Here is a 25828-nt window from a genome sequence, read left to right on the forward strand (position 1 = left end):
AGGTTTCTTTACCCACATCGTCCGACCCCCTGAGCCTGGGCTAACCTCCGTGTTGCCCCTTTTTCAGCTATGAATAGGGTCTTTATTGCTCTCCTGGCCATTTCACGACATCTGTGACGAGAGACTGTATTGTTGTAACTTCCAGTGTTCTTTGGGGTACATGACAAAATATGGGGAAAAGTTTTCACCCGGAAGGTAAGTTCACGTCTGCATATACACTGGGTGAAGATCCTCTTATACCATCACTTGGGTGATTCCAAGATCCTAGCCTGGGTGACTGTCATGCAGTGAATGGCAACATTTATGTCATATTGTTTTACAAAACAACTATGAATGCATGACATGCATACCTTTTCTCAGACTAAAATTATTCTAATACTATATTTCTTATGTGATGGCAATAACTGAGTTGGAAAAACTACCTTAGAAAGGAGCCTTGCTGACTAAACTGGTACAAGTGTTTCAGTAAGATTGCACGATCTCAAATAAAATCTTTCTCATTGAGCCATTGGTTGCCTCAACATCATCTGATGAATATTGTTCAGGTGCCCAGAGGCCTAATGAACTAGCAAAACAGAGGCTTGTTTGACAACAAAATCTGGTGTTTCTTTCCCAGTATACATTGGCAGTGACTTACACACAACCTGCATTAATTACATGCAGTTATCATCCCTGAGGGAGTGTTAACAGTGTGGTGACTATTGCCAGACTAAACACATTGTACATGTAATGTCATGCAGAATATACACTGTTAACATTTTTAAATGAAATGAAATTCAACTTTACACATCAAGCCCCTTTGTTGCCATATATTTGTGAAACAAGGTTTAAATTATTATACCCTGCTAATTTATCTTAAGAGAGCAGTAATCTATTTACATAAAAATACATGTTCGTGCAATTTTGCAGATGTTTTTTTTTTTAATACTGTAAGTCATTTGAACACAAAGGTGCCACCTCCGTGGCTGCACTTTGAATCTATGGAGATTCAGGCCCTAATAGGGGCAGTGCAAGTGGTCCAATAGATACTTTTCACCACCGATAGAACCGATAGAAAACCTTTTTCGCTGGATGTTCCTGGGTTTTTAATCTGTTTTCACAGCCGCCAGTAATCGGTGAGCCTGCTCTCTGCATTGAAGCTGCTCAGCAGCTCCCCCTGGTGTTGATCTGCCCTCCGTGCTCTGCAGTCAAAACACAAGAGCTGGGAAGCGCTGCAGGCTGATGCCCCAGGAGTAACGGAAGTACAAGAGCAATCAATCCTGCTGAGCTCGGCGCCAGATCCATTACTCACTTGCTTCAGGTGTAAAATAATTATCTGCAACAGCAATCACTTATCAGATGCTCAAGATGTGGAAAACCTAGGGTGTTTCTACTGTGTATATGTAATTTATTATTACATGCCAGGACACTCAAGGACAGAATTATATACCTTATATTAGCTATGTGAGGAAATAACCCCTTTACTCGCTCTCCATCTGCTTGCTTGTTGTAACAAGCACAGCTTAAGGGTTCACACATCCTGGCCATTAGGAACAAAAGCTACCAGCTGAAAAGTATTGATGTAAACATCCTTATGTAACTTGAGCTTTATAAACACAAGCTTGTTTATTCATATTGTTGCTAGTTAGGTATTTCGAAAATGGCATTACTCTACTGTCAACTCTTTCCACATTTTTGCAAAAATAAAAATACATAAAGAAATTTGTTCCTCATTTTGGTAAATACACTATAAACAACAATGATTTGGCGGCTTATATTTTTACTGAACGTTCCTTTCAAGCACCATGGTAAAAGGATGCCATTTTAATTTATTGAACAGTTATTTCTGTGACTCTTTTAATGAAATTTCATTTCTCCTGGCAATTCTGTCTGACCAAGAGTAACTCATATAAAAGTCTCATAATTGAAGTGTGTGGCTGCATTTATATCCCACATCATACAGTATATACTTTCTTTTGCCCTTCAAAAACATCTCCATTTTATTTTTGTCTAAAATAATTAGGATGCCAAAAATAACACAAACCAAAGAGTTATGCAATACACGCACTAGGCAGAATCTCAGAAAAAATCTAATCCGAAACGTAAGCGGTATGCTGTATGTTGCTCTTGGGCTAACATATTTGAAAGCGAGTTAAAAGTTATACGTAGCTTCAATATAACTCAGTTCTAGACTGGACAAAAGAAGATTGCGCATCTAACTATAACACTTAATGACGCTTTTGTATTACTGGTATTACTGGTGGCACTATGAATTATCAACCCTAGACAGGCTGGACAGAGAACACATGATATTGTTACATCTTGTCCTGCTAGGATACCTCCAGTATATTTGACAAATGTTAATGATAGAACATGAAGAAATTAAAGATACTGTCTTTGACACTGTAAGGTTCTGTCTGAACTAAAGTTGAAATTCTTATTCACTGGCTTTTTCAAATGTACTGTATATAGTACCAATCCACATGATCACTCAGTTTCAGTTATTGATTGTGTGATACAAATACTAAACTCTGTGGGTCTGGCTTCACATGTAAGATGTCTGTTGAACCAAACTGGAGACACATAAATCACAACGGATACGTAATGAACATCCAGTCCTCCATTTCAAGCTGTTCACTGATTACTTTGTATCTAAGTGCCTGCTTCATACATTTTATGGAAACGGATTAATATGTTTTTGTACCCATATAATGCCCTTGTGCGTTTGAAAAAATAGAATTGTAGAGCAACACAGCATGTATAGCTTCTTTATTTCTTATGACATTGGTATGTTGCATTACATTGCATTGCTACTGTATATATTGCTGCTGAAGGGAGGTAGGAACTTTCACTGAAGTTAAAAATGTTACCTTGGTACTTATTTATACCCCTTACCTCCCTCATGTGCTTGTTTGATAGTTAAAGCAGCAGGAGCGTCTTCTACATTCGTCGTTTTCCTTTAAAAATAGTCCATAGAACTGCTGCTTCGCTTCACAACACTTTTTGAAGCACTGGACAACACGGGGCAGTTGACAGAAGAATGTGAAGCACAAAAAATAAACATACATAAAAATAATGACAGCCTTATAACAAAATGGTTTTATAGAAATGGGTCATTCTAAAACTTCTGAGTGTCAAGCCGAAACACTGCACATAAACTCTTCGAGAATCATCAAGTTATCATAAATAATATATGAAATAACTGTGACATTTCATACAATAATTTTTTCCACTCCGCTTTCACCTCCTAAAAGGTCAGAAGAAACTCATTTGTTGTTGTTTTTTCATGTGAAGGTGTGTTTGGTGTTTTAGCACTAATTGAGCTTACTAACTTACTAATTTGAGCAAACACATTGCTCCAGTGTTGATTTTATCTGTGTAGTTTTCCAATTTTCTTATTTAAAGTTCTCTTAACATATCAGCTTCCCATTGTTACTCTGGTTGGAGGTTTGTGTTTTAGGTTTCCTTGTGTTTTGTCAGGTAGACCACACACCGATCTGCAGGAGCTGTGGATAGACAACTACTACAACTTCCCAGGTAGGCTTCAGGCCAGTCACTTCTTTATATGCTGAAATTAGGAAACTGAATGAGAAAAGGGTTTGTGCTAATACAATTCCTGAGTGACTGAGCACACTGTTGTACAGACAACCAAGGTTCGGTTCGATCCCAGTGTCTCCAAGTGATATGGATTACATCCTGCCTCGGAAACAGACTTTGAAAGTGACCTCATTAATATATTTTTTATTTACAATGTTTTACAGGCCAGGAATAATAATTAAAGAACAAAAAGGCAGTGATACCACTGTGTAGACAATGCAAGCACAACATAGGATTGTAACTGTTGCTCACTTACATGATCAGTTAGGAGAAAATTTAAGTGGTTTTCTATTTCCAATTTTGTAGATGCCGAAAAAAACAAACTGAAATAATGAAATTCTCTATTACAATTTGTAGTGCTTTAAGCAATTAATTCACTAGAGGGCAGTCTCTCGTGTTAATAGTTTTCTGTTCTTTAAATATTGTACAGTAAAATAAGCTGAGCCTGTTATAGGACCGAGAAATACAAATACAAAGTGTTGTTTAAAATATGTCTTACCTTTCCCAAAAAGTTGGTTACAAAACACTGCTACAATTGTTGTGCCTCATGATTAGTAGATTTCTTTAAAAAATCTATGTTGAATGTACTTTTGCTAATCAAAACTTCTTATTAGCTATCAAGACACAGTGACATGATAAACCATCAAGCTGGAGGTGTCTGATTCATCACGTGTGCATCTTTTTCCTTATGTTCCTCAGTCATCCCATCTGGTTAGAGACCTTTCCCCTAGTTGAAGGGAGAAGTGCTAGGTTTTGACAGTGTTTAGACCGTTGTACAAAGTTACATTTGCACAAAAGCAAATTCAATTTCTACGTGTCTTATCACTCTGGCTCTTACTTTGTTTTTTGAGCTCAAGGTCTTTATTACTTGTACATGACACACTACGTGAAGTCCTGATTCTGATTCTGAAAAAGTTTGCTATTCGTAATTACAGGGCTGTAATCAGATTTACATATGATTCATGGAAGTGCATGCACACTATTCAGGAAATTTGCATATGTGGAGGATTCTCATTATCCTAAAAGGAACCACATTTGGCTTATTTTTAAGGATTTGACAAGTAATGCGATATGACAGTTTGCTAAGTTGCCAGGTTTCCCTAACCTGACAACTTAGTTTCTAGCAAATTCATAATTGCAGCTTCTGAGGTGTATACAAGACAGCTGCCAGTGTTCTTCAGATCCCTCACATAAATCATTCATTCATAAAACCTGAATAATTAAACCAGATGGTTCTGTTAGTAATGTTGGCAGTCATTTAGAGTTTTGTTCTTATTTGTTACAGTCATATATAAAATAATAAATTATATATCAGTATATGTGTTGTTTAGTGAAAGTTGCATCCAGTTATACAAATGATTACAATCCTTGCTTCATTATAAGTGTTTTTTAAATCCCCTTTCTGGCTATCCCAGTAAAGGGTTTTAATGTTTCTGCTGTAGCAGGGTTTTTTTTCCAATTATCAATGCCACACACATTTTTTACATTACTGAAAAAGCTCCTTCAAATAGCAGAAAGAAATTACCAACTCTTCAGTGTCAGGTTTAAAGTCTACCTTATGCATAAATTATAGTTCTGCATGGTGCTCATTGAGACTTTGCAATTCTATTTTTTAAATGACCACTCAGTTCTGGCCAAATATCCTTGGAGAAACAGTCTTGATATCAATACATCCTGTGTTATGGCAACAGGAATGCAGTTACAGGTTTTGTTGTTACAGTACATTTCTCCAAATTCTTGCAACTACCTTTGATTTCAAGTGAAATTGTAGGTAAAGCTGTTTTTCAAGAGACATGGCTCTGTGAGCTCATGACAGGGAAGGGGAAAGCCGATTTGTTGATGAAAACTTGTTTTTCCGGTGCTCTCCCCATTTGTGGACATGTGGTCAATCTATTTCCTACAAGTCAACAGCCCCTACAAGTCCTGAGCTTCCTCCCATCACGCAGAAGAGGAGTGTGCTAGATAGAAACCAAGCTATTTGAAAAGCTTTGCAGCTTAGTCACAGACAGCAAGAGAATTAAAAACCTTTAAACCATTCATTTGTTTCTGTTTGTTTATGGTGAGTACATTCTTTTTTAATTTCCTTACTTGTTAAATGTTTACATTTTGGAAGAGAAAGGGGTATTCAGCTTACCGTTCTCACACATCTGAAACTAGCAAATGTTAGAAATATTACTCAAAGTCAAAAAGCTGAAGTGCCTCATATGTTGGGATTATTTGATTTGATTATCGTGACAAGTGATGTGAATTAAATATGCCTTTGCGACAAATCTGCACAACATACTGTAGTTTGGCCAGGAATTAAAGTTGTCAGAAAGCACTCCAATATACATGCACATTCCAAAAAGTAATCACTTCAGGACTTAGTGTTTGGAGAAGTAAAAGGAGAAACCTGTCATGCATAGCTGACATTAAAGTGTGCCTTTGTTTACACTCACAGATATGTACAGTGTGTCTGTTTTGTCTTTCTTTTGTTCTAGTTCTTGCTTCCTGCTTCTTTTTTTTAAAATGCCGGATGAGTATTGTCTAATTTCCAAGGTTTGGGTTAATCGATGGTTATTAGAAAGAATTTGCTAGTTTGTCGTGGAAGATACTGTATAAGTTTTAGTGTTAGTCAGGGATGTTAAGATTTCTCCTGTCAGTTGTAAGTCTCATTAAAACAGTATCTGACATTTTGAAATGCACTGTCTTGGATAAATATCTAGATAAATTACATTGCTGATTTTCCTACTAAAGTAATATGGTCATCCAGTTCTCACCATTATGGTTCTGCGTATTTGTATTTTGCACTGTTTATTCAACAAGGTGAAAACATTTCTCTTTCACTGGACATTTAAAGACTTTTTGCAGTGTTTAGATAATACACATTACAAAATGAAATTCATTTAAAGTGAGTTTTAATTTCATTATAGGAAAAAAAAGAAGGAATATATTTTGGTGTGTTATCTGTGCGTAAACAATTCAAACAGTTTATAGATAAAATACCATTCCATGAAGCAGGAATGATTAAAGCCACAGTTTAAAAATGTTCAATATGCTGTGTCAGTCTAAAAGATGTAATGTAAAAGATTACGTGTTGCACTATGTGCACTTTATTGGGCTTTAGAAATTAATCATAAAAAAAGTTTGTCTTTTCTCTGAAACATGCTTAATAGTTATTGGGATAGGAAGAAATTGACAGTACAGTATGTTCATAAAACATTTTGTTACAGTGCATCTATTAATGGTATTTTAAAAGTCTAAATTCCCAGGCATCCTGTATTTTTTAGAGTATTTTCTCTAGACCTAACAATAACAGAACAAAACTATTTCAATGTTCATATAGTACCTCCATGTTGTACTGGTTTTATTAATGATATTTTGCAAAAAGGAATATGTCCTTAATAACTAACACAAAACAACATATACAAATAGTCTGAATACAAATGAGTTAAGAGGAGATTAGGTAAACACTAAAAATATCACACTCTTTTTGATCTTTTACTAATAACCACTCAATCTTAAGATGTAGGAGAAAATCATCCAACCGCCATTTAAGCTCTGCTTGATGAAGAAAGAAAATAAAAATGCCTAATAATAACTATGAGGCCAAACGAACAATCATATTACCACAACTAAGAAGGGAACCATAAAAATTTTACTTACATAAAATGTTATTAACCTTAGAGGACGTGTTTACTGTCATTTTATTGCGAACCATTGTGCAGCCTTGGGAAATCAGCCCAGCTTGGTCATAGTTGCATAGTTGTAGTTCTATATTTCACTGTATGACCTAATATTGGTACAAACTAATTACAGAGGGAACACAAGCAGAAATTCGTATTGGATAGTTTGCTGTCATAAATGGGATGGTGATGATTTATTTACTGATATGTGCTAGATTAAAAAGGAAAAACGGAATAATGACACCCTGAAATGTGACACAAATTTGACAAGATTATTTAGACAAACTGTGCAACATAACCCTAAAGTCTTCTCAGTGGCAGAGATCATAGACCTCTGCTGGTATTATATGAAGTATGTGATCTTTTACCCATATAAATGGTATTTATAATTTGGGTATAATTTGGCATAAATATTTAACCATGTTAAACATGTCAATTGTTGTGTTCAGTTGCCCCAGTTCAGGTGAGTGTAACCATTGGGACTGATGGCTGACAGGTATTTGTTTCTAATGCTCAGTTGTTTCATACAATACAAGAAAAGAAACACAACGTTTCGGCTATGGAGCTTTCTTTGGGTGTGCCTTCTTCTCACACCCAAAGAAGGCTCCACAGCCGAAACATTGTGTTTTCTTTCTTCTCTTTTCAGCATGGAATAAACCTTTACTTGGTTCTTTGCAGCCTACGCATGCTGACGCAGCTACCTACTTGAACTACAATACAATCATACTTTATTGTCTGATTTCTCAGAAATTTGTTTTGCATCCAACTTAATATGTTTATAGAGAGACTTAGAAGCAACATATAAACAATTCAAATACAATTTACATTACAAATAATTATAACTTTATGTTATGGTTATTGGAAGTGGCTATTCAAGTGCTTTAAGAATCTAGAGACAATAATTAAACATTTGCAGTTCTCAGGAGCTTCAAAGCAAGAAGGGAACTTGGGTGTCTGCTCAGTCAAAGAGGGTCTGAGACACATTGCTCAAATAATTGTCGCTTTACGTTCTGGGTAAATGATTAGGAATGATCACCAGTTGAGGAACAGGGGATAAAGACAGGCAGGTAGAAAGAAAAAAAAACTTTATGGAAAAAGGTCTCACAAATAAGTTGGTCATATTCTGTTGGTTTAGAAAGCAGCTTTATGTCTTCTGTTAGCCTTTGTACGCTTTATATATAGGACTTGAATACGTGGTGGGCCTTAGGTGGGCCTTAGAAGCCTCCCCTGAATGGCTGCCCCAACTGGGAATATCCTGCCTGGCCCGTGTGTCGGACCCCCTCAGCCCGGTGCTCCACTCTGGAACAAGCGCAGTTCAAGACCTTGGTGGCACTCTCTGTCCTGCTCTTACTTTCCCCTTTTCCTGCAGTCCTTCCCCAAATACCAGTCGTAGTCCACCTGCCTGCATCCCGGGTGATCCTGGCAGACTGTTCTTTAACCCGAGGATGCCCCTGCTTCTGGAGCCAAGCCACAGATCTCCCTCAACCATCTCGTTTCATAGCCCATACACATAACCCATACACAAAGCCACTCACATACACATAGCCAGCCTGTCTTGCACCTGAGGTGCAGTGAGACTGTCACCTCCCCCTAGACTGTGGCACCCTAGCTCTTGGGTCCATTTCATCATTTGGAGTTCTCCCTGGTTTCCTGAGGGCAGCATCTGGTCATAACACTTAGTGCACCTCAAGAGTCCATGTTGCATTTGTTGAGAAAATGTGAAAGAGCTGTGAAGGCTTACGTTAGAAAGGAATAAGCCAAGATAAACATTAGAAAGCTGTCTAAGGTGGAGAAACAAGCAATTATGAAGATAAGAAACAACAATATGGAACCACAAATTCAACAATATGGAATGCTTCGAAACAGAAATAAACGTCTGGAGAAGTAAGCAACTGGCAAAGACCAGGACCTGCCAAGGAAGATGACAGGCAAAGAACTAAAAATAACAGCCGAAGAGATTTCAGACGGTACTAAGAACGCCAAGGCAAAAGTATCTCAATTCACTGTGCACTGACAACCTTGAAAATTACAAGGGCTGCACTGCAAGATACAAACCTCTCATCAGCTCTAAAAACAGAAAGACCAGATTAGAATTTGCAAAGAAGTACAAATACGAGCCACAAAATGTCTGGCACAATGTTTTGTGGACTTACAAGACAAAGATAAACCTTTATCAAAGTGATCTATACCTACATTGTTCTTTGGTTTTGCAAGTCATATAAATACAGTAAATCTAGGCCTACTCTCTTATTTCTGGAAAAAACTCACAGAAGTCCCCTTCTATCCCTTGTTCCATCTACAAGAAGTTCCAATTTAGAACAGTCACATCATAGAGGTGCTTGATCTTTCAAAAATCCTCATAGGCGAAACTGATATGGATTCATATCAGGGGACATTGGTGACTAGGCCAGTCTTGTTCCATTGAAAAATAAATTATTTTCTTTTCACAGTACAGTAGCTGAGTTGAACCTCGGTAAAGGAGGCCATAAAAACAGCACCAGAGGGGACTTCCCAACAGAAATCTAAGCCTTTCCTGTGTTAATGCATTTAACACATGGCCCTTCTGCTTAAAATGCCACACTAGACACAAAATGGAGACTGTAGTCAGTGCTTCATGAGCTATAACCAATCTTTCACAAAATACATTCTTATGCAATTAATGTATTTATATCCACATTGCATAATTCCATTTTGAAGGAAAAGGTGTTAATATGGGTTCTAGAATGCCAAACATTATGGTACAGTTTTTTCTCCCATTTTTAAAATTAAGAGAGAGAGAGCACTTTATTGGCCCTATACAATTTCTTGCATTGGGAATTTGTCTTTTCGCATACCTCAGCTTGCTCTCCATAAGACATAGACACACAGACAGGGAGAGACGTTTGTGGTTAGAGCGCAGGGTCAACCATTTATATGGCGCCCCTGGAGCAGTTGGGGTTAAGGGCCTTGGTTAGGGACCCAACGGAGTAGGATTCCTCTGCCCACCGCAGGATTTGAGCCAGCACCCTTCCAGCCACAGGTGCAGATCCTTAGCCACAGAGCCATTAATATAACATTCTGAATGCTGACAATGGCTGGATAAATAAATCGCCAATTGTGTGTTTACATCTTGGTTCAGAGTGATGACACCAGTGCTCACATAGTGACCAGATAGTGAGAATGAGGAACTGCTGAATGCTGATGGGCTCCAACAACTCATCCAGCCAAAGAGACATTTCTTAACTGAAACTCTGAGCATTGTAGTTATAGAGGAGGAGAAAGGAGGTCCAGAGCTGATTGCAAGAGAGACAAGTCCCTCACTAATGTCACCACTAGTTGATTGGAAGAGAGTCAAGTTCCTCACCAACATCATCGCTTGGTGATTGTAAGAGAGGCCCTCTCTGTGTCATGCAGGCACCTGGGGAATCACGGGGATCTCAGTTTCTCTCAGTTTCAGTGGGATACAAGTGATCTCCTTCTCGACCTAACACAGAGTCCATTATCTTGCCATCACTTGGGTAATACTTATCAGTCGGCTAGTGACATGAGCCATTATGTCTGGATCATACAGCTCAACCTGGACCCTGATGTGACCTTTTCCTTTTAAGTCACATTAGAATTTGTGCATTTAAGAAACATTAGCTATTAGTGGGGAGGAGAACAGAGTAATGAAGCCAATTCATAGATGGGGATTATTAGGAGGCCATGATTGGTAAGGGCCAATGGGAAATTTGGCCAGGACGCTGAGGTTACACCCCTATTCTTTTCGAGAAATGCGTTGGGATTTTCAATGACCACAGAGAGTCAGGACCTCGGTTTTACATCTTATCTGAAGGACAGCACCGGTTCACAGTATAGTGTCTCCATCACTATACTGGGGCATTTGGGCCCACACAGGCCACAGGGTGAGTGCCCCCTGCTGGCCCCACTAACACCTCTTCCAGCAGCAACCTTAGTGTTTCCCAGGAGTTCTCCTATCCAGGTACTGACCAGGCTCACACCTGCTTAGCTTCAGTGGGCTGCCAGTTGTCTGTTGCAGAGTGATATGGCTGCTGGCCGGTGGTTAACTTCTTGAAAGGTCATTATTGTGCGATCCACTCCTGAAGCAGCTCCATTAGGGAGGCAGTGTCTCAGAAATATTTCCTCACTTTGTTTAGATCATGAGGACAGTTCTCTTCTGGCCATTTTATCTAGATGTTACCCAACATGAAGTATTCCCGGCCATCTTTTAAATAAATAGTGCAATGTTTCCATTTTAGTCAAGTGTTTGGTATGTCGATAGTTCAAGTAGGCACTGTTCCTTGCTTTTTATAAGATTATTTGCTCTTCTTAAAATTTCAAAGTTGGAGAGATTATTGAAAGTAAAAGCTTTCAATACCCCTGTTTCCTCACAAAGGTCAGTGTAAAGTGTTCACATTTCTGAAATTTTCTTCTCAAGAAAATGCACAAGACATCATTTTCACAGGGTAACCAGCACTGCCCTCCAATGACTGAGAAGACAATTACACCTGCATTTTCATCACTCTGGCAAGCCGAAAGACCAGGAGCTATTATACTTGCATTAGCTGGGTGATTCCTAATCATACTTACAATACAGGCACCATTACATTGCACATCATAAAAGGCTGTTACACCTATAATTTGGGGTTTTAAAGTTGTAATGAGCACTATTTGCTGCATAATACTGTTAAAGCACAATATTAGTTCATGCAACTAGTAAAATATTGCAACAGTAAGGGACAGATCATGTGAACCTCTTCTGCAAATAAAATTTCATTTATCTATTACTGGTTTTGCTATATATTTCACACAAAATAAGCACAGAAAGTCTCATTTTGAGATTTAGTATCTCTTCTGTTCACTAGGGACAATATAAAATAGTTTGCAATCTAATTTTGTAGAAAAAAGGTGACTGAAATATTTTGGACTTTCCATTAGTGTATTTAAAGTTTTAAGAGCAGAATACATGTGGACCTCCCTCTTTTTGACAATTCTGCCTTTGCCACAGAAGAAATGCAAACTGATAAAAAAGAAACACTTTTAAACAGGTGATGGATAGATTCATAGTAAAGCTTAATATGAGGGGTATGTTTTTTTTATATTTTTTTGTTCAACAATAGGAATTATACCAATTGATTTTTTAATCTGTACTGCAAAAATACACTCTTTAGTAAAGAAGTAATTATAACGGAAGACATAGCTCTGATTGTCAGTTAAATTTACAGGTGTTTCTTATCCATACTATAGAAATCTTATTGAAGTGTGCTTTTTTACTGTACTTTTCACTGTTTACTATAGGCTCAGTATGTTCTCCATGTTTACAGCTGTTTGTTCTAAGCCGGTATGCTGGTTTGTTTAACTGTGCTGGTTCAGGACATCTGCTCTCCCTTTCTGCACTGCCAAATCACATTTTACTGATCTTAATCATTAGAGGTTTAAAGCTACATCTTATACAAATCACTCACCATCTTAAAGTACTCCCTGTTCAGTAAAATATTTCCTTCCTACATCCTCTGCAAATTTCCATTCCACATGAATCAGTTAATTTACTTTCAGAAACTGTATTATCTTACATGTTTCCTTAATCTTTTAATGCAGTGTATATTCTAGGGGTCCTTTCATTCCAAAATGAACTAGCAGTATTCAAAATGTTTAACAGTTGCCAAAGCAGAATTGCCCAGGGGCAAAGCAGCAACAAACAAGCAACAAAGATGATTCACCCACAGATGGTTCACAGTCCAAAATTATTTTTTCAGTTACTTAGCAAGACGCTGTGTTCCAACAACTCTTGAAGAGTCATTTTCAGATTCAATTCAAAACATAAAAATAGCAATGGCCAAAAGCTGAGGTGCATCAGGATTCCTGTCAAAGTTTGTTATAAAGTTCCCAAGGAAAGGAAAAAATAATATGCTGGCATTAAAAACACAAAACATGCTAATGGTTACGAAACTCATTCGTTGGGTTTTTATTCTCTCTCACTGAATATACAGTCCCAAGCAAATTCATTCACCCCTTCCAGTGTAGTTCCATTCCTATGCAAAGAGGAATGGTCAAACATGATCTAAAATACACTACGACAGTGTGCAAAAACGTTAGAGTTCTGCAAAAAACTCCAAGTAGTCATTTTTGTCAAACAATTACAACAATTGGCTTCTAACAATCATGGTGTCATGGTGGCAGTTTTAGTTTTGATTTTTCTTTTCTAGTTTTCCTGACATTTAATGTTAATTGTCCATAAAAGTTTTTAGTTTGCATCAGAAATATTCACTTTAAAAATGTCTGTATACTACCCATTCATTTTCTAACCTCGTTATCTAATGCAAGGTCATGGGGGAGCTGGAGTCTATGTCAGTGAAGAGCTCAGGCTGTGCGGGCTAATTGGAAGGTAGAGGACAGGATGGGCTTGACTTAATTAAAACATGTGTTAGAATGTGTAGCCTTTTATAAAATGAATAGCAAAGCACGATTCACTCTTGGCTGGAAGAAAGTCCATCTCAGGGCACACACTCCCACAGACAAACACGCACACACTCGCACCAGGGCCAATTTACAGAAGCTATTTAACATACCAGTATGTCTTTGGACTGCAGGAGGAAACCAGAAAACCCGGAGGAAACCCACACCAGCACAGGGAGAACATGCAAATTTCACACAGACAGGAAATCACCCAGTGCTACAAGGCAACAGTGCTAACCACTGTGCCACCATCCCACCTGTACATGTGTATACAGTACATCATTTGTAATAAACAAAAATGGAACATCGTTGGAAGGGAGCGTATACTTTTGTTAGGCCCAGTAAATCAGACAGAAAATAAATCACAAATCAATTTCTGTGATGATTGCTGGAGCTGTGGCCTGGAATACCATTTCAGCTTTGTAATGCAGCCGTTTTCCTTTTGTGTTGAATCTGAACATCAAAAAGACTTTGGTTCATAACTATAAACTCTCATGGGAGTATGGTGTTTATTGTTTGTTGCTGTTTTTAAAAAATGATGGATTTGCTTAATAATATAGAGAGAAAAAATATAAGAGCTTTAATGTAGCTTTAATTTTCTCTTTGTACAGTATGTAGCTTTGAATAGTTGTGTCCCCCAAAGAAAAAGCCTCTGTTAGTCATTCCATTAGGTCTTTCTTCATTGTGAGATTTATGCAAGAAAGCAAACACAGCAGCTGTGAACACAGCATGTTGTAACATAGATCCCAGTTGCTTATATAATTATTATACTAGGTAGGTATAATAATTTTCAGTAAATGTGCAAGGTGTACCCTGCCTTGCACCCATTGCTTGCCAGGTTAGCATCCCATGACCTCCAGAATTAGATGAAGTGGTGAGAAAATGATGGATGGAAATGCTTCACAGTTCCAGGTTCCTGAGTTTGATTCTGGCACATGTTGAGTTGGTTTCATTGGCTGTTCTAAACTCTCCCTTTCTCTCCTACCTTGTGATGATCTGGCATCCCAAGAAAATAGATAGTCCAGAAACAGAGAGCAGCTGTGGTTTTTTCAGTCATGCCCTGTGCCCTGTGCTCTCAAGGTAGGCTCTTGCTTGGTACCTCCCTCAATTTGCTAAGTAGCTTCTGTTAAGATGGATGGAATGTGTATCCCTGAAGCATCCAGCACTAAACAGTCAGTTTTCCTCTAAAGCAATGTCACATCAGAAAGTGATTGAACCTGTACAGGTAATGCATAGCTTTCTGTTATCTACGCTGATAAGAAAGTGTGGGGATCAATGTATACATTTACTAATAACATTAAAAGGTTTACAAATAAGAGAGGGCCTATCGTCCATCTGGTTAATTTGTTAATTAGTAGTTAATTTGTTAATTAGTAGTTAATTGAGTCAAGGTTTGTAATAGGCCATTTTTTTAAAGAAGCTGGGGTATCAGCTTCAACAACATGACTGGATATCTGGTTCCATACTTCCACAGCCCTTCAGGGTAAAGAAGTGCTTCTTGTTCTCAATTTTACACATATTTCTACTGTATATAGGTTTCACTGGTCCCATCGGATTGGTGTTTCAGAATCTGAAGAAATCTGCTGGGTTGACTTTGTTAATGTCTTTGAGGATTTTGGATACTTAAACCAGGTCCCTTTTTAATCTTCTCTGTTTAAAACTAAAAATGTTCACTTTCTTCATCCTGTTAGCCCTTCCCTTAAGCCCTGTCTTGTATCTGGTTGCTCTTCTCTGGACTTATTCCAGAACAGCAATATCCTTCCTCTTCATAGGCAATGAAAATTACAATTTCTGTTAATTTAATTTTTCAACAGGTTCAAAGACAATTAATATATAATGTATAATATGATATACTGTATGTATAAATGTATACTTTAAATTTGTTAAAGCAAGAAAAAAGTACTCAGTAATATTCACTGCAGGTGGTTCACTTATTTTCTCAGTAAGCTCAGTTTCAAGGTGAAAGTGAGGTTCTTCCTGCACTTTTGAGAAAGTGGTCTTCTACATTTTCCCAACTTCAGTGTAAAGCACTTAATTGTACCAATTGTCAGACCAATTACGCTTATCTGTATGTACTGCAGGGCTATGTTCACTCAGATTGTCTGGTACCAAAACCTTTCCTTATGTTGTCTAAGAATGTTTTTTCTGCTGCCATTTCTTGGAGGTAAGGCAGGTAAGGGGAAGATGGGCAGCCATACATCACAGACCTGTCTGTGTAGTTAAGAGACCCCTCCTCCTTTTAAAAACCTTTCTTTATCTGCTTTAACTAAGAATACAAACTGTAAGCTTATCACTTATAACTGAAACAAAATCACAAATTAATTAACAGGGAAAGGGACCATCTTTTCTGTAGCAGATGCACTACTGTTTTATTGAACAGACACAAGCCACAGTTGCAAGTAAATTCACCAAACAACATTTGACATCAACAGGTTTAATCAACAGGGAGTCAGTGAAAGTCACAGGCTTATAGCATGTGTGGCTTCTGAAGCCCTGAAAACTGTACATCTGCGACACCTTTGGTTGTCTTGCTGTCTTTCCCAGACCTATTCTCTGGGCTTTCGGTGGCGCAGAATATCTCAGCTCACAGATGCTGAATCCCCTCAGGTGAGTGAGGTTTCCATGGCATTTCTCTGCTTGCAAGAGAGCAGCAGGAGGACGTGTTGTCCTGCTGAGATGTGCTCGTGTCAAGATGAGCTCACAGGAAGGGCAACAGCTGAGGCCCCAGGACTTGCTTGATGCAGCTCTTAGTTTTGCAGTAGGGTTGTAAGCGCTGGAGGATCATGTACTTGCAATAATCATAACGTGGACGATTGCAATAATCCTTCTATCCATTTTCTAACCTTGTTATCGAATGCAAGGTCATGAGGAAGCTGGAGTTCACTATGTTAGTGAAGAGCCCAGGCTGTGCGGGCTAATTGAAAGGTAGAGGACAAGATGAGCTTGACTGGGTTCGTGAGATATGATAAGGAATAATCAAAAGATTTGTTAGAATGAGTAGCCTTTTGTAAAACGAACAGCTTTGTGATGCAAAAAAAAAGGTGTACATAAGCAGCAGCATCTGCTTTTGATTTCTGAGAATTGATGGTGTGGTCTCCTGTACAATCTCCCTTTCTGCTCTTCAAATAAAGTTGGATCTATTGAACTCCCTCTCTCAAGGTTTCTGATTCCTGACGTGAAGTCTGACACCTGCAAGCAACAGGCACAAGACAAGGTACCGTACACCCTGCATCACAGGGCACACTCTGGAGCATCCAGAGGAAACCCATGGCAAGCAATATGAGCCACAGGGAGATAGCACACCAGGAATTGAACCTAGGTCTCTAGTGCTATCAGGCAGCAATGCTAACCAGTACCGCCTTGCATTATAGCAATTATTATATTTTTAAATTAGAATGAATGGCTCTCATATGAAATTATCTAAATACATTAGAAAATCTACATATCTTTCTTTTCTTTTCGGCTTTTTAACTGCTCGCATGCTTTTGTATGTAACAGTTTTTCTAAATGTATGATATTACATAGAGATATTATGTTCTGCACCATGCCAGTACCTTTCAACACAAGTGTAACAACACAAGTGTAAAAAAATGTTAATGAGCACATACACAAACATTGTTGATTTTCCTTTGTTCTTAGTCAGTATTAAACATATAATTTCCATTAGTTCATCTGAGAAAGTTAGCTTCTTAATTTCTCAAGGACAGCTGCGCTTTGATAGACAGTTAAAGTAGATATCCTTGTAGCTGTAGTTATTTAAGTGTTCAGCTGCATATGTCGCAGGATGTAGGCTATTTAGGCAGTAACGGGCTGTGATTGGGTTATGTTGATGGCCAGAATGGTGTCAATCTTGCCTCTCACTATCATGGATGTTGGAAAGGATGAACCATGGAATGGCAGGAGACCGAAAATATACCCTATGCGTAGTGGCGAGACAGGGCTTAGCCCGGACTCAGCTGTTCAGGAAATGCCGTATAGAAACCTATGCCCTCAAGACAAGAGTGACCTGGTGCTAAGCAGGTTTCAGGACATCTAAACCTCAATGCTGAGCGAGGAGCAGACCAGAAGCAGAAAGTAAATAGGCTACACAACATGACACACCAGAAAGACATGAATAAACACAGGGAACTAGGAACAGGGGAGAAGTTGAGCGCCCTCTAGGTGTACTGGGTGTGACACTCACTCAAGGTTTGCAACTTCAGTCTGTAGCGGCAATGCTTGTTAATAAGACAGAATAAATTGTTGCTGTTCTTTCCAAAATGAGGCCCCATCTCTCTCTTCATCTCTGTGGTGCAGCCACAGAGAAACTATTCATGCAGGCTGATTTAAAGATGTTTTCTTTTGATAAGGGACAGCTCCCAAATGGGGATGCACTTAGCTAAGCCTGGCTATCATGATCAATGGTCATCCATCGGCGCCTATCTGTCTAGGGAGTGCCAGATGGACATCTGGACTGCATTCCTAGGTGTCAGGAGTAAGTGACTCATATCTCACTTTGATCAACCAATCAGGGACTGGTACAGTAGGTCCGAGTAACCCAGGTGCGTTTCTGATGCCCATGAAACTTTCAGCCACTCAACGAGCTGAAGTTCCTCCAGGTAAAAACAGGCAACACAGAGGGCCTGAGAGAACTATTCTGTGGACTTTTCTGAAAGGGGAATCTCAAAGGAGAATTCCAGGGCAGGACGGCCGAGGAGCAGAAGGCTCCCGAGGGAAAGGACATTCTTGCAGCGCACCCCATGACCATCCTGAGACTCAGCCCGGACAACCACGGAACGGCCAGTGTGTCCGAGTGCCAGAACTTTCCTTTGTTCTAAGAGTCTGGTTACTCGTGGAGGTTGCCACGAGTAACCAGAGGATCCACCCTAGGTTAGCATCAGCAGAAAGCCTCATGAACGGGTCGGAACTGTGGACAACTGAATCACTATTCAGAACTAGCGCTTCAGCAGGAACGAACCGGTCCTCTTCCTGACCTGCTGGGACCCACAGTCATCTTTTCTCCTGTGCACAAACTTTGCTAGTTAAAGACAACGCTAACTAGACGGTCAGTGAGCATCAGCAGCGCACAGTCGCAAGCAGCACAGCACAGCCTGGCATGGAGCCAGAGAGCCCACAGATCTGAATCCCCAGAGATTGGATGAGTATTCAACTTCAATGCATTACAGCTCGAGAATTCAATTGTTATCCCAACCAGTTGATATCAATTTAATTCCTAAGAGTTATGTACTTGTTTTGAGTATCTAATGTAGAAGTTGTAACCAAGTTCACTTTATGAAACGGTCTAAATGAATGATATACCGAACGTATGTCCTCCTGATATATGTAACTCTTTGTGACTGATTGAATATATACCTTTTGTATTCTGATGACCCTCTCGATAAGATCTGTTAGGTTTACGTGCATATTCTATGTATTAATAAATGTATCCTCGTGTATTAGTACCTGTGTGTGAACGCGTTGTTTGAGTTATATCGCATGGTTGGATTCTTAGGCCGTCACTGAACCAGTTTTAACCAGACCTAGGGAGGAAAAGGGAGAGCAAGAGGATGAACAAAGAAGTGATAAGGGCCCAATACACCTTTGTCAGCACTTTCACACCCTTCAAACAACACAAGCTTCCTCTTCGTAAGATACTGGGCAAACCCATTTCTGAGATACTGGGAAAACCCCCTCAGGGGGATTGACTAAGGAGAGGAATAAAAATATCTGAGCCAGAACAGAGTGCACTCCTGAGTCCCACACAACCCTGGGGACAACACAGGCAGCACAAAGGAGGCTGCAGAGTGCTAGACCATGGAAGCCAGGACCTTTTGGTTCAGGAACTGACGACTATGGAAGACATTGACATTGGAATGGAGATACTGTACACAAACCTTTAATACCTGAAGGCAAGGAGCAAGAACCCGGCCTGGCTAGCCAATACAAACTCAGAGGAATGGAATACAGCCTACAGGAGGATTTCTAATGTAACCTGAATGGAGACTGGGGAAATGGGACTGGGTGGTACCCCTCTCCTTCAAGTGGGCCATCAAAGGCTTTCCAGGTACTAAGAAGAAATGTTCGAGTGGCCTCTCTTCAGTACTTTACAGAAAAGACTGCTGTCCCTCTGGATTTATTATGACCCTTGGAAGGACCTTTGGTTGCTGCGAATGCTGTTCTTGTTGTGTCTTTGAGTGAAAGTGAATGTGAATGTAGTTAGAAAATAAAAAGGGCACTTATACGATACAAATGCTTATCGCTGGTCTGTGTGTGCATTGGTGACACTGGGAGATAAACAGAACCTGTGGTAATGTAGAGGGGCCCTAGCATCCTGTTTGTATTGCTAGGTGGCGTAGTCGTAAATGAGGCAGGAACGTGCCTCGCCCAAAGGGTTCACCTTACTGTGACACAAAACTAGACTATTATCACTTTAAAAGGAAAAGATATTAATTAGGAAATCAAGTTGTAGTTTGTTTATTTTTTTATACAAACTTACATCCAACAGCATTTAATAGGATTGTTCAAACTCATTAGTATGTGAATTTGGTGTGAAATTGTGTTGTAACATAAGAAGGTCTGTTTGCATTTGGTTTCATACTTGTTTCAGAGCTTTTCAAAGACATTTTAATTAAATTTGGTATGTGAAACTTGGAGCAAGGACTGCTCCACATTGCACTGCTGTGCATTGGTACATCTGGTATCCTTCCAAGAAAATGTGTGTGGCTGTGGCAGTAAAAACAAACAGAAATCAAACTAAATGAGATTTTATCTGTGCTGTCCCTTTAAATATGCTTTCAAAATGTACTGGAACATGTCGTTATGATCACAAGGAAACTTCAGTTCATTTAGTTCACAGCTGGACTTTTGTTGCAGTGTTTTGCTTTAGATAACTCTTATGAGAAATAACAGGAAGTATGAATGCGGATAATTTCAATGATGTGATGTCATCCACATTGTGGTGCTCTCTAATTGTGTAGGCACATTTCTCTACAGAAAATAATGTGAAGAATAAGCTGCTGGCAGTGAAACATGCAGATGTATGCTCTCCCACTTGTGTTCGAGTTCTGAAAAACAGACCAGGGGGTCTGTAAGACCTGCTCTTATGAGTGAGCCGACAGTGACAGACCTGTGCACAGCAAAGCTGGCTACAGTATGTCCTTTGTCTCAAGAAGGTAAAGAGTTCAGAGGACCATGAGTGAGTGATTCCACTTTTGTCTGTCACCCACAGCTAGTACAGATAGCCAGGAATGACAGCAGGATGGAGCACCGCATTTAGCCTGAAGTTCTTGGTTGTTCTGTACATGCACACAGAGCTGCCTGCATGTTTCCTGATGCACTGCAATTCAGGGCCCTGTCTGTCAGTGTGATGAAGGTAAGAAGTCTGTGTTCACTAATTAACAATGAAAGCAGATTGGCCGTTGCAGCAGTAACAAGCAATAATGCTCATTTGTGTCTTGCTCCCCAAAATATGCTGAGAGCAATAAAAAAACAACACCTTTGAATGGACTTGCTGTTGCAAGAGAATATTGCTCTTGTATGTAATGATTTGTGGTAATAAATCTGTGGCAACTCGTTTTTCTTTCAGTTGAGACACCTATTGAGTATTTAACTCTTGGGTACAGTGAAGTGTTTATGTGTTTTAATGTGCTTATTTAAATATTTGTATATTGTCATTTTTTAGATTTTATATTTATAGAAATCATTTTAGATTTATTATGTTAAAAATGTAATTATTGTCAAGAAGTTGTTTTAAAATGATATGGTAACATCAGTCAAGTGTTCAGAGTTGTTTTCTGAAGTATTTATAGAACTGTTGCATAGTTGTTTTTCTGTAGTACAGTTGTGGAACTACATTCCAAACTACACTTGGAATTTGATGGCTACTGATAATGTATACCTTCTTTATTTTGGGACCAGGAGAAAACTGTTTAACATTGAACTTCTTGAAACTTGATTCTTTGTTAGTGTAAAAAAGGTTAAAACATGAAAGGAGGACACCAAGGCTGTATACTGTAGGTGGTTAAAACATATTTTATCTTAATTCAATGGATGTGTTATTTCATGCAAAACTAAAACTGAACTAAACTAAGCTGAAGAAGGTTGTGAAATGAAATGAGATATAACAATAAAGTTATTGCAATTAGGCCAGTGTGAGAGTTATATAGTTTTGTTTTACAACACAGAGAATCTTGACTTCATGCAAGTGAGTTGACGTAACAGAACCTGTTCAGAGAAAACAGCTTTTTCAAAGAGATGAGAAGAATATATAATTTGTTTATATTTGTATGCATGATAGGATGTGCAAAATTTAGATTTGCATTTAAGGAAATCCGAATCTCTCCAGAAAAGAAACAATGGATTATTGAAATGTTACACGTAAATAACTGAACACATTTCAGTGTAGCCTTCTTAGAACGAGCACTGCAGGATTTTCTGAAGCAAAAAGACTTTGCGTGCCATATTAAAATGTTTCGGATACAGATCTGTGTGTGTGTGGGAGGCGGGGTGACTCTGACGAGGAACAGCTCACTTTTACAAGGCTTCTTTCGGATTGTGAACTAATTAATTTAATTCAGCTAAACTAGATGATGGAATCAGGCAGGTAGGTCCTTCTTTTGTAATAGCAGGAGTTTTTGAAGTGCTGACATCTACACACTGCACTCAATCCTTTTTGCTGTGTGGAATCAGGAAATTGGGGAAAATGGAGGACATTGCTGGTGGTAACACGGCAGAGCTCCAGAAATCATGCAATTCCAAAAATACAGATGGTCATTCTACGCTAAAGAAATTTACAATTCCAAGGAAGAAGAGGAACCTGGAAAAAGGTATGTGGAATTTGAACTAAAAAATGACTGAACACAGCTGAAAATATCACAAGGAATGCAGAAAAGTCATTGAGGCACACTTTACAGGAACTGTAAAATAAATTTGCTTAGAATCCTTATGGCAATGGTAACTCATCAAACAGAGCTGTTGCTCAGAGGTACATTTCCAAAGATGCCATATGATCCTCTATACAACTGTATGTAATACGTCAGTGCAAGTAGGAGGATGTGCACAGGAAATGAAGAAGTGGAAGGAGCTTCACCAGCAAATCAAAGCACATTGGGAAATGCAGCACAGACAAGTTGTAAGGCTCAGGTGCGCTCAGCTCTAACAAAGAGTACCATCATGGCTCTTTATTGCAGCTAAATATGTGAGAAATGGCAAAAGCCTCGTCTCTAACCCTATGGGCAAGAGGACATTTTTGCACACCACATTTTTGAAACCCCAACCTTTATACAGTTTAAGTCACATACACTCTTTGGTAATTAGATAGACTAATAAATAATCATGAAGACCCGTGACAGTTATTGGGGTACAAGAGTCACTGAGATACATCAGGTGTTTACAGTTTGAGCACAGTAGCCATTGAATTCCTCTTAATTCTGTTTATTTCTCATATGCACAAGTGCAATGAAATGCTCATTTGTAAGTACACTCCTACATAAAGACATTAAAGGAATAATCAAAAACATAAACACAGAACAGTAGCAGCAACAGCAACAAGTTAAATAACATATAACTTTAAAAAAGTCAGACAAGCAGTGTGAGTCAGTGGTAGGGGTAGAGTTCAGTAATCAGACAGCTTGTGAGAAGAAACTGTCTCTGCATCTGAAGGTTGATGTCTTTATGCTCCTATAAGGGAAGGGGGGAGAAAAATGAGAAACTGGGATGATTGTTGTCCTTAGTGATACTTCCAGCCTTCCTGAGACAGCAAGTTGTAAAAATGTCCAAAATAGAGGGGAGCTGTACTCCAATGATGGACAGGGCTGACCTGATCGCCCAGGCCCTGTAACGCCTTCCTGTCAGTTAATGAACTGCTGCCAAACCACACTGTAATACCACACGTGAGCACACTCTCAGTAGCGCACCTGTAAATTGTGGTGGGGACAGTTGAAGATAGAATAGAGTTTTTTCAACTGTCTGGGGAAGTAAAGGCGCTGTTGTGCCTTCTTTGTAGCTCCAGTTACATGCTGAGACCTCGTTAAATCATAAGTAATGAATGTGCCCAGGAATTTGAAGCTGCTAGCCATCTCTACAGGCACCCCATTGATCATTGACGTGAATAGGGGTGTGGTCCCCACCCTGCTTTCTAAAATTGATGACCAGCTCTTTGGTTTTGCTTACGCTGTGGGAGAGATTATTGTCATGGCTCCACTCCACCAGGTTCCTTACCTCATCCCTATAGGCCGTCTCATCATTACCGGTGATTCGGCCAATTATGGTGGTGATATCAGCATATTTGTAGATGGAGTTGGAGCTGTGTCTGGCCACACAATCGTGGGTAAACACGGAAAACAGCAGGTGGCTAAGCACACAGCCCTGAGGGCCACCCATATTGATGGTTAGAGTGGAAGAAAGCTTTCCATCGACCCTCAGTCTGTGGTCTTCCAGTCAGGAAATCAATAATCCAGCTGCATAGAAAGGTGCTGATGCCCAGGCCATTAAGCTTCCTGACTAGTCTGGATGGAACTATAGTGTTAAATGCAGAGCTGTAATCAATGATTTTAATGTATGCGTCTTACAAATATATAAATATCCTTACAAATATATAAACATCACTATGTAATGGGAAGAAAATGTGTACAAATGTACTGTATATCAAGATGTGTTTATAAATCCATTTCAGTACAGATAGTGCAATAGTGCATTTTCTGCTCCTTTTCAGCTCTTCTGGAAGAATGTCCTAAAGAAAGCAGGGAGTACAGCTACATTCATTCAACACTAAACGACTCCAGACTCGATATAACCTATGAAATATTTCCACCATGGGAGTGTCAAGATGTAAAACTGGTCCACAATGAAGATCTTGCAAGGGAGTTTTCTGAAAAGAGGTAATTTCAAAATGTAAATGTTCAATGTGGTTCTAATTGTAGTGAAGCAGTCCACATTCCTGTCTGGAGGAGATGCTGTTGAAGATTCAGTTCAATTAGGGAAATTTGTTTCGCCACAGACTCCCAGCATAACAGCACAAAGGCAGACAAAATGTTAGCAACAAAGAAGTCACTCGAAAACAGTGTTACAGTAAGATAAGGATTTAGTCATGGATTGGCAAACTGCTGATATTGGCAGTTTAACATCTGGATACAATGAACCCGCCGTGAATCTCCTAAATTTGTGACATGTGTTACTTTAAGGTTTGAGATGCGCTCAAAGGGGAGACATGGGAGAGAAATGGAAGAAAGGTTCTGCTTTTTGGTCACCTCCATCAAAGGTGCTGCACAACTGTATGAAAACGGTGTGAAAACATGCAAAACTGGTCCTTATACCCTGGGAAACCCCTTGTATGGAGTCTACTTATTTAGACACGTGGACGTGGCTTTGAAAAGAGCCATGAAAAAATCAGCAGCTCCAAAAACTATTGTTATTTTTAAGGTAAGGAAGCATTTTCTCAGTTTTACATATTGTTATGATATTAGGAAGATGGTGAGTCTGGGCTAGATATTGATTATGATATTTGTGCCCTCTCTATGGGTTAAATAAGACGCGGCTTATGTCAAATTCGACTTGATGTAAAACCCACCCATGGGTCCCAAAGTAAAAGGTTCGAGTTATGGAAAATTAACATGACCTGCAGAAAGAGAGAGTAAAATAGCAAGTTCCTTTGGTGGAATGAGTGTAACCCAGTCTCTACCGGGGCTCTATGATACACGTCTGCCTCACTTTCCTTCCACGCTACTTGTTGTCATGACAGGGAAGCATACAAGTGATTTAATACTTTTTCTTATGCACTGTGTATTTTAGTTTGTGTTTAAATACTGAACAGTATAGTGTAAGATAATGAAATGTCCACTACAAATTCAATAAAAAGGTCATTTTCTCTATAATGTTTCATTTATTTTCTGTTGTGAAAATTTGTCAAGTATATACTATGTTTGGTGTTCAAGTATTGTAATTATAGTTTTTTTTCCAAATGTGTTTTCATTCATTGTTATTACATTTTTCTCCTCCTCTAAAGGGGGGAGGTTTTCTTTCTTTTTCTGTCTCTCTGCCCCATGGACTGCTAGCTGCTGCTACATTCTCTCTCTTGCTCTCTACCTCCCTCCATGATTAGCACACACACCTGACAACCAATAAAGGACAATAAACCCTGGTGAGCCTGCAGTTCTGCTGTCCTATCCCTCCTTCTT

General features: G+C 39.1%; 1 long non-coding RNA gene across 6 annotated transcripts in view; it reads left to right on the top strand.

Moving 5' to 3' along the window:
• Nucleotides 1–5403: 5403 nt before the first annotated feature.
• The window catches only part of LOC107075570 (uncharacterized), a 38898-nt gene continuing 18473 nt past the window's right edge, over nucleotides 5404–25828 (top strand). For 2 of the 6 annotated variants that reach the window (XR_011189062.1, XR_011189066.1), the window contains exons 1-7: nucleotides 5405–5635; nucleotides 16221–16283; nucleotides 16836–16890; nucleotides 20884–21027; nucleotides 22344–22480; nucleotides 24367–24532; nucleotides 24836–25073. This is a non-coding gene — a long non-coding RNA (uncharacterized lncRNA). Of the gene's footprint in view, nucleotides 5636–16220; nucleotides 16284–16835; nucleotides 16891–20883; nucleotides 21028–22343; nucleotides 22481–24366; nucleotides 24533–24835; nucleotides 25074–25656; nucleotides 25792–25828 lie in introns of all 6 variants that reach the window. The other 4 variants (XR_011189063.1, XR_011189067.1, XR_011189064.1 and 1 more) reach the window with 4 other exon arrangements.

Source organism: Lepisosteus oculatus, chromosome 3, assembly GCF_040954835.1.
Source record: "Lepisosteus oculatus isolate fLepOcu1 chromosome 3, fLepOcu1.hap2, whole genome shotgun sequence".
Taxonomy (NCBI): Eukaryota; Metazoa; Chordata; class Actinopteri; order Semionotiformes; family Lepisosteidae; genus Lepisosteus; species Lepisosteus oculatus.